Source organism: Rhinopithecus bieti, unplaced genomic scaffold (assembly GCF_001698545.2).
Source record: "Rhinopithecus bieti isolate Rb0 unplaced genomic scaffold, ASM169854v2 scaffold_20206, whole genome shotgun sequence".
NCBI lineage: Eukaryota > Metazoa > Chordata > Mammalia > Primates > Cercopithecidae > Rhinopithecus > Rhinopithecus bieti.
The window spans coordinates 716,026-728,157 of NW_016810187.1; the positions used below are offsets into that span (position 1 = coordinate 716,026).

The 12,132-nt window shown below is 39.0% G+C and overlaps 1 pseudogene; it reads right to left on the minus strand.

The window, feature by feature from the left end:
• Positions 1–274: 274 nt before the first annotated feature.
• Positions 275–3,811, minus strand: LOC108541861 (integrin beta-1-binding protein 1 pseudogene; annotated as a pseudogene).
• Between the last annotated feature and the right edge of the window lie 8,321 nt (positions 3,812–12,132).

Here is a 12,132-nt window from a genome sequence, read left to right on the forward strand (position 1 = left end):
TATTCCATATGCACTAGCTTTTTAAAACTTTATTTTCCTGATTAATAAGTTTGCTCATCTTTCTATCCATTCTTTAGCTTCTTTTCCCCCCACTGTTTAATATGAAACATCTTAATATAAAAAAATCAATATTTTATTTATTGCATTTTCTTAAGAAAATCCAGAAAAGGGATCACTTCATATTTCCGTAATAGTACAACATTGCAGATTGAAAACAACTGTTTGGAACACAGTTGAACTTTCAGATAAATTGACTTTCACTTGATTGCAGGATTCAACATTTCTCAGATGTTAATACAGAGTCAAAAGTGGCAGATAGAACTTTTCAAATTGCTTATGTTTGTTCCACCTGGTTGCACTGATGAACACACAGGCTGTATTCATCATTGCTTGCATCTGTGTTCTTCAGAGCCAATAAGATTTTTTCCACACTCAGACCATCATCATAACATACCATCCAGAGGATTAAATATAGAACATGCCTATACAAAATATCATACTGATCTGATGTTGATACTTGTATCACACTTGGAAACTCCCATTATAAATTTTTCCTCTGGAAGAACAAGAGGCAACTTTTCATCTTGCTCGGCAACATCTATATAATTTATCAGGTCTAGCGGCCCTTCAAGACATTTTCTCTGAGAGAGTTTCAGTGTCTTAATGGCACCACCATATTTTATTTGAAATTCTGCACATGTATTTGAATTATTGTTGCTTTGTCCTGAGCTCTTGGTGGAATTTGTATTGAGACTGGCCACAGGGCTGGACTATGAAAGGCCCCCAATGCTAGAATCTACAGACTTGATCTTAGTACTGATCTCACCTCTTTGGGAACTGCTATTACTGTGTCTTTTTTTTTTTTTTTTTGCCTTTCTAAAACATTTTTCACCATAGCTTCATCTAGAGAATATCACCATAGAATCAAATATTATTTTATTATCTTCAAAGGTTCTAAAGACAGGTCTGCACAGATAGCTTCCTTTCATTCTAACATAGTTAGTTCTTTTTATAGAAACAATGTACATCAACACTGAGCATAGGCGGAGGACCGCCTGTTTCTGTTAGAGTCAGAGCACTGCACACCTCCTTAGTTTCTTGTGAAAGCAGTTTTTCACTTCGCATAATATAGAAATTTTCATCAGAAGCATCTCCTCAGTGCTGTCTGAAGTTGTTCTTCAGTCTTCTGATATATTTTGAAGGCTGTTTGCTTGTAGCTACTTGAAATTGAATGTCTTTAATGCATTGTATATTATTTTGCTTGATAAATCTTCTGGATATTTCTTGTAATGTCAGGTTCAACTTGTTCTAAATGTTCAGGTCACTCTTTGCTAAGTCTTTTTCTAAGAGAATGTATTTTCTAAGTCCAAGCAAAGAGTTGGAGATTTTCAGCTCTTTTTTAATGCCTTCCAGTTTTCCATTTTCGATAGTTTGTTTTGAGCATGGATTCCATTAAAGTTAATTCAAGGCCTTCAAATTCTTTTGAAAAGGTTAAATGTGTAAAAAATTTGAAAGTCTTTCCTCTAGAAGAACAGAGACATCAGTGGCTAGTTCTCTGTCTTTACTTGCATAAGATAGGCCTTTAATTATTAAAAATCTGACCATGACTATAAATAACACCATCTTCCACAGCAATCCATGGATATCGGGATCTGGTTGAAAGTCCTCTGGCAGGGCTGCCGCTGGCTGGCAGTGTCCCCTAGAACCAGTGCAACACTGAACATCACAGCCATGATCAGTCTCTCTGTGATCCCCTAGGCTGTTGTGAGGCACTTCAGTTTGTTAGGTCTCATAGACCATCATACAGCACCAGAGAGTATTCTGCCTGGAACCAAATCAGTGCCTGGTAGACTTCAGTGGAGGTGAGAGAGAAGGAATAAATACAGTAAATTACTGGCTAATTCTTCTCCTTCTCTCTCTCTCTCTTTTTTTTTTTTTTAAGAGACAGGGTCTTGCTATGTTGCCCAGGCTGGAGTGCAATGGCTATTCACAAGTACCATCATAGAATACTATGACCTCAGACTGGGCTCAGACAATCCTCCCACCTCAGCCTCCTGAGTAGCTAGGAGGAGGTTTGCACCCCTGCACCTGGCTTCTCCCTGGATCTTTTAGCGACAGAGCACCAAAAACTTCTTATTCTCAGAGCCTCTTCATGTCTGGCTGGCCTTGACTATTCACAGAGAGGGCAGAACACAAGTGGGGAAAAGATTATGAAGGACCCTACAAAGGGTTTCAACTTACTTCACCAATTATACCTTTAAAAACAGAGGAAGAAATAGGTTGGAATTTTAGAAAGTTTTCACAACTCAAGCCGGTACTGTACAGTTATGAGCCAGGAAAACTCAATTTTCTCAAACTCTTTTTGCATGTGGTAAAATGTTTGATGATGCAGAAGCCCTTCAAGATACTTCTTTTCAGAATGATGATCTTTGAGGGTATCAGATGCTGATGTAGCTTTCCTCACAGGAACTGATCCCTAGGCAGTGGGGGACCCAGGCTTTGTTCAACTGAGTTTAACAACTCAGTCTTGGCCAGGCTTGGTGACTCACACCTGTATCCCAGTACTTTGGAAGGCCAAGGTGGGAGGCTCACTTGAGCCCAGGAGTGCTAGATCAGACTGGGCAACATAGCGAGACCCTGTGTCTACAAACAAACAAATGAAACTTAGCTGGGCACAGTGGTGTTTTCCCACAGTACTAGCTATTCTGAGGCTGAGGTGCAAGGATTGCTTGAGCCCAGGGGTTTGAGACTGCATGAACTCTGATTGTGCCACTGCACTTTAGCCTGGGCAACAGTGAGACCCTGTCTCTAAAAGTCACTTTATCAGGACATTCTTATGTTGCTATAAATAATTACCTGAGACTAGGGTAATTTATAAGAGGTTTAATTGGCTCATGGTTCTGCAGGCTGTACAGGAAGCATAGCACTGCGACTGCTTATGAGGATGCCTTGGGAAATTTTACTTATGGCAGAAGGCAAAGTGGGAGCTTGCATGTCACGTGGTCAAAGCAGGAACAAGAGGGAGAGGGAAGGAGGGGAGGTGCCACACACTTTTAAAGGATTGCATCTTGTAAGAACTAAGTCACTATGGTGAGGACAGCACCAAGCTGTGAGAGATCTGCCCCCATGATCGAAATACCTTCCACCAGGCCCTGCCTGCAACACTGGCGATTATATCGCAACAGGTGATTTGGAGGGCACATCTGAACTATATCACACACACCATCCCATTGACAACAAATTGGTAGGAATTTTTAAAATTCTACTTGTTTCTTCCTTCTTTTTTTCTTGGAGACAGCATCTGTCTCTGTCACCCAGGCTGGAGCGCAGTGGCATGATTATGGCTCACTTCAGCCTTGACCTCCTATGGTCAGGCGATCCTCCCTCCTCAGCCTCCCAAGCATCTGTGACCATAGGTGTAAGTCACCACAGCTGACTAAGTTTTTTGAGTTTTAGTAGAGACAAGGTCTTGCTATGTCACCCAGGCTAGTCTTGAACTCCTGAGCTCACGGGTCCTCCTGCCTCAGTCTCCGAAAGTGCTGGGATTACAGATGGGAGCCACTGTGCCCAGCGCTTCCTTCATTTTAAAAGGTAAAATTGGTGAAGTAAGTTGCAACCCTTTGTGGGGCCCACTGGTTTTGGCAGGCCCAGGCCGGGCTGGGATGAATGGCTCTGCAGGTCTGACTGAGCTCCCTCATGTGTGCTGAGGTCAGCTGATATGGGCAAGTGCAGCTCCAGCCTTGGCTGTGGCCCACATATTTCTTACCCTTGTTTTATAACCTGTGTTACAAGCCCGGTCTTTTCTGCCCATGGTAACGGCAGATGCACAAAAGAGCCATTGGGGAGCAGTTATCCAATCTACATTTTCAAAAGTTCACCCTGACTATGAGATGTCAAAATCTCATTTGATTGCCTTTTCATGAAGTCATGATCCTCAGGGAGGATCATGTCAGCCAACATGACATTTTGTTTTTTATATTCCCATTTCCATATCTGAGGTGCACAGCTCCTGGCTGTCCTGCCTCTTGGGGAACACCATGATTCCTTCCTGGGCTGGCAGATGACTGATAAAACATAAAGAATGTCTGGAGGAAGTTGTCTATGCTTTGTGAAGCCCCTTTTTAATTTATTTACTTTTTCTTATTTTTTCATTTTTTAATAACTTGTTTTCCCACATGCCTTCTATCCTTCTGATTCCCCATTTTTTTAATATAAAAAATTAAGTATTTAGGGTTTCTTTTTGCCATGTAGCACATACACAGACCTCCTTAATAGACCCCTTTTTGGTTTGAAAGAGAGAAGCAGTCAAGAACACAGGTTCTTGAAAATAAGGAAGTGTGTGTGTGAGTATATGTGTTTTGGGGGAGGGTAGAGAGTAGGATAAGTGATGATGGTTATGAGAATTTAAAGGCTTAGCAGAGCTGTGAGTTTAAGGTGGTCAGGAAAATTTTCTCCGTAGGTCTTTTATGTTTGAATCAGGGAATGTTTGTAGAAATATCAGATTTTCTTTCTATTTGGGAAAACGTTGTCTCCCTTCAATCTTCTGTCTCCAAAAAAAAAAAAAAAAAAAAAAGAAGAAGGTAGATATAAGTGGAATTTTAAAAATTCCTACAATTTGTTGTCAATGAGATGGCGTGTGTGATAGTTTGGATATTATGTTGAGATGTAATCTTATTTGTCCCTCAACTGTTGATGTTCCTTAGATGTCTTCTCTTTTCGTTCTGCAGATTTACTCTCTCTCTCAGATTTACTATCCATTCCCATAAATTCACGTGTGATCTGTATACTGACGAATCCTTGTGCTGATCTCTGCTCATCTCAGACCCTTACAACTCATTGTCCTAACTGATTCACTTAGATGACAAAAAGGCAGTTCAAAAGAAAAACCCCACAGCATTTAGCATTTCCCATCTTTGCCATTATATCTATTTCTTTGCCTTTGTTCTCTATCTCAGTGAATGGTACCATATCTGAGACAAAACACAGGAGGGAGAGGGTAGTCACCTTTGAGTCCTAGCCTCTCTTAATCCCATATTGAATCTATCCTGCTTATTTCTGCCCATTATACAAATTTACAACTTTGTAAAAAAAGTTTTATTTCTTTTTACAATTTTTTTTTTTAATTAAAAAAATATTTTTTGAGACAGAGTCTCCTTCTGTCACCCAGGCTGGAGTGCAGTGGCACAGTCACTGCTCACTGCAGTCCTGGGCTCAAGTCATCCTCCCACCTCAGCCTGTGGAGTAGCTGGGACTTCAGGTGCATACCACCACACCTGGTTAATTAAAAAAAAATTTTTTTAGAGATGGGGTCTCACTATGTTGTCCAGGCTGTATTTTACTCTTAAATATAAACTTCTCCTTCTCTCCACTTCCATTTCCACTTTTCTAATTCTCTCCTTATCTCTCTTATGAACTGAAGCAAGACTTCTTATCTTTGTCTGTTTTTTTTTTCTAAATTATATATTTTTCAGTCAGCCTGATTTTACTAAAACACTTATCTGATTATTGTTCCTTTTCTGCTTAAAACTGCTAATGACTTTTCATTGCCCTTAAGTTCTAAATTCCTTAATTTGAATTACAAAAGTCTTTATATCTGGCTCCTGAATGCCTTCCCAGCCTCATCTTTTAGTGCCTCTGCCTTGCTCTCTATGCTATTATCCTATTAAATTGTTTTAGTTCCTTCTACATGCCATGCTTTCTTGTTCCTCTGTCTTGGATCTTTTCCTTATTCATCCCATTCTTCATCTGACTAACTTGTATATTATTCATACTCCTTCAGGTATTGCTTAAATAAACTTTCTCTCCTGGAGACTCTTCCTCCCTCCACTAACATCTGAGTGAGATGCCTCTCCTACATGTTCTCACAGCACCTATCAATTCTCACAGCACCTATTAATTTACTTACTGTAATGAATTGCAATTACCTAGTGTCTTGTCAGTACCTCTGACTAAACTGTAGTTATTGTGTGTATTTTTGTATGTTGGCACATACATAGAGGATACTCAGCCATTGCTGAGGGAATGGATGGATGACAGTGTTACAAACTCAGGTTCAGTTGCTCACTGCTTGCAGAGTCCAATTAACAAGAGGGAGGTCTGGTATAAAGAAGTTGACTTTTTATTCCAAAGCTAGCTCAGGGAAGAAGTACAGTCTTCCTGCCTTAAGGGTACTACTTTGCCTTTGAAGCAGAAAATGGGTGCTTTTAAAGGGGGTCTATCATGAATGGCACACAGCAGTAGTAGTAAACAGGTGGGGACTCCATGTGCCAGCTTGGTGCCTTATCTACTGGGCAGTCAAGTTGCTGTCTTCATGGGCAGAAATAGGTTGTAAAGTGGCCACAAACTCTCCAGGTGAGAGAGAGTTTTGTAACAGGACTTTGGGATGTAAATAAACTATTATCTCTCGAGGCAACCTTCCTACTGGTGGGTGAGAGTTCTGTTCTGGAGCTTCTAAGCACATAGTTAGATCAACTTGCCCTGTAGGGAGTGTCTGGTGAAGGGAAGGTAAAAGGTTATCCTGCTTTCTAAAAGGCTAAATGGAAAATGAGAGATAGGGAGAAATGGAGAAAAGAGAAAATAGTTAAAAAATAATAGCTGTTTCTTTTTTTCTTAGAAAAATTAGGATACTTGGTTACAGAAGTATGAATGAATGATTACTTTTCCAGGGAGTCTGCTCTCTGTATCAGTGTTACTTGGTTCAGAGATTCATATGTTCATGATTTCTATAATTAAATTCTGTTTGTAACTTTATAAGGTTTCCATATTAACATTGAATTTTGCATTGCTTACAAATTAATTTTCTACTTTTTCATATTAGTTTTTTTCTATTTGCAATTTAAGGCAGAACTTTTTTTTTAAAGTATGGTTCTTACCTGTTGTAAACGGAACACTTTGCAAAACTACTTAACGGAGATTCAAATCAAGGGGAAAATCGACAAGGCAGTGATATATAGGCTACTCATTTAAGCATTATTAACAGGTATATGATCTCATCTTTCCTCTAGTAAGAACATTTAAAAATACTCCACAGGATTAAAAAATCAGATGACATTATTATTTATTCTCATTTTATGATCTTTTGTAATATATATTTGAATAAAGCTATACATCTTAATTAATTTAATAATTAATAAAATCTAATATAAAACTAGCTTATTTCTGAGACTTTTAAAGAATTTCCATTTTCAACCATTATATAATAGGTTAGTTATCTCTTTGTATCTTCTGTCAGGCAAATGGACTGAGGCCTAACACAATACAGACTTTAGAGGACAGAACATTCCCTAATGGTTTTAAATCTTTCATGATTATAGAAAACAACATTCTTCATACTTTTACTACACTTAAGCTCTGGATTTCTGTACTTATAATAACGCACTATTGCATTATTTGGATTCAAATGTTGAAATCTATTATAGCAGTTATATAATACGCAAAATTATCAGTTTAGACAATGTACCGAGGTTCAAGAAGAGGAAAACAAATAGGAAAACCTTAAGAGTAGAGTCAGTGATAAGGACTCCAAAAGAAAAACACATTGTGGATTTCTGCTATTAGGTTTTTATCTGGAGCTTATGTACTTACCTCTCCTCCTCTGCCTCCCCCTCTTACAGTCCGTTGAAATCATAAAAATTGTAAAAAAAAGAAAACTGCTCTAGGACTACTGGGAAAGACAGAAAAGGGTAACTTTATACCATTGACATATAAGAAATGTAGAACTTCTGGAGTATGTGAAACACAGGGAACCACACTGAAACCAAACTAATCAGACTTGCATAGCAGGTAAGTAGGGAGCCTCTTCAGAAGCAAGTAAGTGGGTAATTTCCTCAACTTATCCTGAAAGAGTTTTCATTTTGGAGCAACAGAGGTTTAAACGGGGATGTACTGAGGGCAAGAGGTGAGGGTTAAATTATATTATTTTAGAAACTTTACTAGTGACCCATATCATATATTTCCTTAGGTATTACTTTATATGGATAATGTACTAAATAAAGAACTAATAGGTTGAGGAGAAAATAAAAATAAAACTCAAAGGCTATTTAGAAATTATTAAAAGTGAAATAATCATATATGAAAATCTATGGGATGTGTTCAAAGATATACACAGAAAATAATCCAAGTCTTAAATTAATTTCATACTAGAGCAGAAAGATTGAAAACAAATTAATCCATGCTTGTCACTAATCCATGGTTTTGAGGAGTGCTGTATTAAGAAGGGTTCTAAAGATGAGTCTGTGCTGACCACTGAGTGCGGCTGTTAGAGAGTAGAGAAAACAGGGTTCAGTGGATTTTGTTAGATGCACTGTATAAAGCCATTAAGAACCAGATACTTTTAAAATTTTTAAATTATTTTTAAATTTTGTTTTAAGTTCTGGGATACATGTGCAGAATGTGCAGGTTTGTTACATAGGTATACATGTACTTATCAACCCATCATCTAGGTTTTAAGCCCCACATGCATTAGGTATTTGTCCTAATGCTTTCCCTCCCCTTGTCTCCCAACCCCCTGACAGGCCCTAGTGTGTGTTGTTCCCTTCCCTGTGTCATTGTTCAACTCCCACTTCTGAGTGACAACAGGTGGTGTTTGGTTTTCTGTTCCTGTGTGAGTTTGCTGAATGATGGCTTCCAGCTTCATCCATGTCCCTGCAAAGGACATGAATTCACCCTTTGTTATGGCTGCATAGTATTCCATGGTGTATATGTGCTGTATTTTCTTTATCCAGTCTATCATTGGTGGACATTTGGGTTGGTTCCAAGTCTTTGCTATTGTAAATAGTGCTGCAATAAACATATGTGTGCATGTGCCTTTATAGTAGAATGATTTGTAATCCTTTGGGTATATAACCAGTAATACGATTGCTGGGTCAAATGGATTTCTAAGAACCAGTTAGGTATTTGTCCTAATGCTTTCCCTCCCCTTGTCTCCCAACCCCCTGACAGGCCCTAGTGTGTGTTGTTCCCTTCCCTGTGTCATTGTTCAACTCCCACTTCTGAGTGACAACAGGTGGTGTTTGGTTTTCTGTTCCTGTGTGAGTTTGCTGAATGATGGCTTCCAGCTTCATCCATGTCCCTGCAAAGGACATGAATTCACCCTTTGTTATGGCTGCATAGTATTCCATGGTGTATATGTGCTGTATTTTCTTTATCCAGTCTATCATTGGTGGACATTTGGGTTGGTTCCAAGTCTTTGCTATTGTAAATAGTGCTGCAATAAACATATGTGTGCATGTGCCTTTATAGTAGAATGATTTGTAATCCTTTGGGTATATAACCAGTAATACGATTGCTGGGTCAAATGGATTTCTAAGAACCAGATAATTCTTATATTGCTCCAAAGCTCAAGAGTGAGAGGAGGTTTCCCAATTATTTTTTGAAGCAAGCATAATTCTGATACCCAAATCTGAGGAAGAAAGCATTCAAAAGAAAACTAAAGGGCGGGCATGGTGGCTCATGCTTATGATCTCAGCACTTTGGGAGGCTGAGGCAGGAGGATCACTTGTGGTCAGGAGTTTGAGATCAGCCTGGCCAATATGGTGAAACCCCGTCTCTACCAAAAATACAAAAATGAGATGGGCATGGCAGCATGCACCTGTAGTCCTAGACACTTGGAAGGCTGAGGTGGGAGAATCGCTTGAACCCAGGAGGCAGAGGTTGCAGTGAGCAGAGATTGTGCCACTGCCCCCCAGTCCAGCCTGGGTGACAGAGCGAGAACCTGTCTCAAAAAAAAAAAAAAAAAAAAAAAGAAAAAAAAAAAACTAAAGATAAATTTGTAGAGATCTCAAATAAAATATGTTCAAGTAGGTTTCACCAGTAAACATTGTAAAATAAGCAGAAACATTGTTTACAGTGAAATATAAAATTCACCTACAAGTTAAAAGAAGCTCCTTTCAATTTCTGTTAATCTTAAATTAAATAAATTGTATTACAATTCACAGACAAGGTGATGAATAATATCCATTCAGCTTTGTCCAGAACAGCACAGATGATAGTGACGTGGCGGAATTCACCTTTATGGCTAGTGACCCATTATCACGTGGGCTGTGAGAAATCAGACTGCTAGTCTAGATTAGCATCTAGACTGAAAGTCTGAGAATAGATGAAAGCCGAAGTAGGATGCCCAGTACCTGATTTTTAATATGAAACTCTCCTTTGTCTCTTATGTTTTGAGTTGGTTATCTGAATGCCTGTCTTATTTGCCTTTGCTTTCAAGAGATAAGAACTATAATGATTTACCATTGTTTCCATCTAGGACAGAGTTTTCCATAGAGCAGGTTCTAAGAAAACACTTAATTGAATTTAATTAAAGAGGCATTGGTATAGTAGGAAGTTCACTGGTCTTGGAGACAGCAATTTAGTTTCAAGACCAGGCTTTGGTCAGAATGCTTCCTTTCCAGCTCAACTAGGACTTCCTCTCTGGGAAGCCTCCTTGCCACCCACTCTACCCTGCATTCTGAATGAGCTAATTCTCTGTGTTTTCCCACAAACCTGTTCTTCCCTTTCTGGGGCACTTAGCACTTTCCTGTGTCTCCTCTGTGAGACAGTGAGTGTGCTGGGTTCAAACTGTATCCTCTGAATCCTGTGTTTGCAGAGATTAGTACCCCCATAGTGCTAAAAAATGTGTTACATGAATAAATGGTTTAGCTTCTCTGTGCTTAAGTTTTTCCCATCTAAAAATAATAATGTTAATGATACATAATATTGGGATTTCCAAGAACTTCCCTTAGAAAAAAGGCTGCCCCCTTTCATAAGAACAGCAGTTGTTTGTTATTGAACACTTATTAGATGTTCACTGACCAGACACTTCACATATATTATCATTATGTCCTGTCCTTGTGCCACAAAGAGATAGGTGCTATTGTTCCCATTTTATAGGTGTTTGGAGAGGTGAAGGCACTGCCCCAAATCAATAGCAAGCAAGGCAGTGGCAGAGGTGGGATTTGAATTCCAAGTCTGTAGTTTTTCTACTGTAGAATTTAGTCACATGCGTTTAGTGTTTCCATAGGAAGCTCCTCTTGGGTTGCCATCAACAGGTCTCCTCATGGCTATCCTGACTGTGTCACGATGGTCTCCAAAAGTCTGGCCCTGAAAGTTAAGCTACTGAGATCCAGTCCCTAATGTATTACTGAGTACATGGTAAGCTCAATATATAATTGTTGAATAAAATACTGAATTAGTGAATGAAAAGCTTATAGATGATACTAGTAATTTATGAAATAAACCAAGAGACTCTTCATGTATGTGTGACTGAAGAGTTTTTAAGCACAACTAACCTGGGCAACATGAAGAAACCCTCTCTCTCCAAAAATACAAAAATTCGCTAGGCGTGGTGGTGTGTGCCTGTAGTCCCAGCTACTCAGGGGGCTGAGGTGGGAGGTTCATTTAAGCCTACAAGGTCGAGGCCGCAGTGAGCTGCCATAGTGCCATAGGACTTCAGTCTGGGTGACAGAGCGAGACCCTGTCTCCAAACAAACAAACACTCACAACTTTAGCTGACATACAAATATTCCTAGAAAGGTAAAACTGGAATTGGATTCTCATTTAGTAGTGAAAAATGTGAAATAACGGATTGATTACTTAACTAGGGATCTTATTAAAAATGAACACTTCTACATTCCATTTACAGGGTTTGTTATATTTAAACCCTCCATTTGTAAATGTGATATACAATGCTTTGTGAATTGTAAATTGCTAATAATACACTTAATATATTATTAAGGAATTGTTTTCTTTTATGTGAACGTTGAAGAAAGTGTCCTGTGGGATTTGTTGAAACTCAAGGAAGAGAACAGTTTTGAGACTCAGGAAGATCTAAAAAGAAAAGGGCTCTTTTATGCAGGGAAAACAATGTTTTCTGTTTTTTATTTTTTTTTCTTGTCAGTGTCTCCTTAAAAACAAATCTGGTTGACTAAGCTTTAACAAATAGATTCAACCGGAGTATTTGGTTATTTCAGGGTAGCGACATCCTTAGATTTCCTTAGGTGAGAGTGGCGTATTGTCACGATGCACACGAGGTCCGAAAGGACATCCAGGAAATTCTGAGCAAGCCGGCAGCGTTCAGGATGAGCAGCAGCTCTGGGGAGCCCGGGCTGATTCTAGTTGCCTGTCAGACTTGTGACTCAGCAGCTCTTTGCT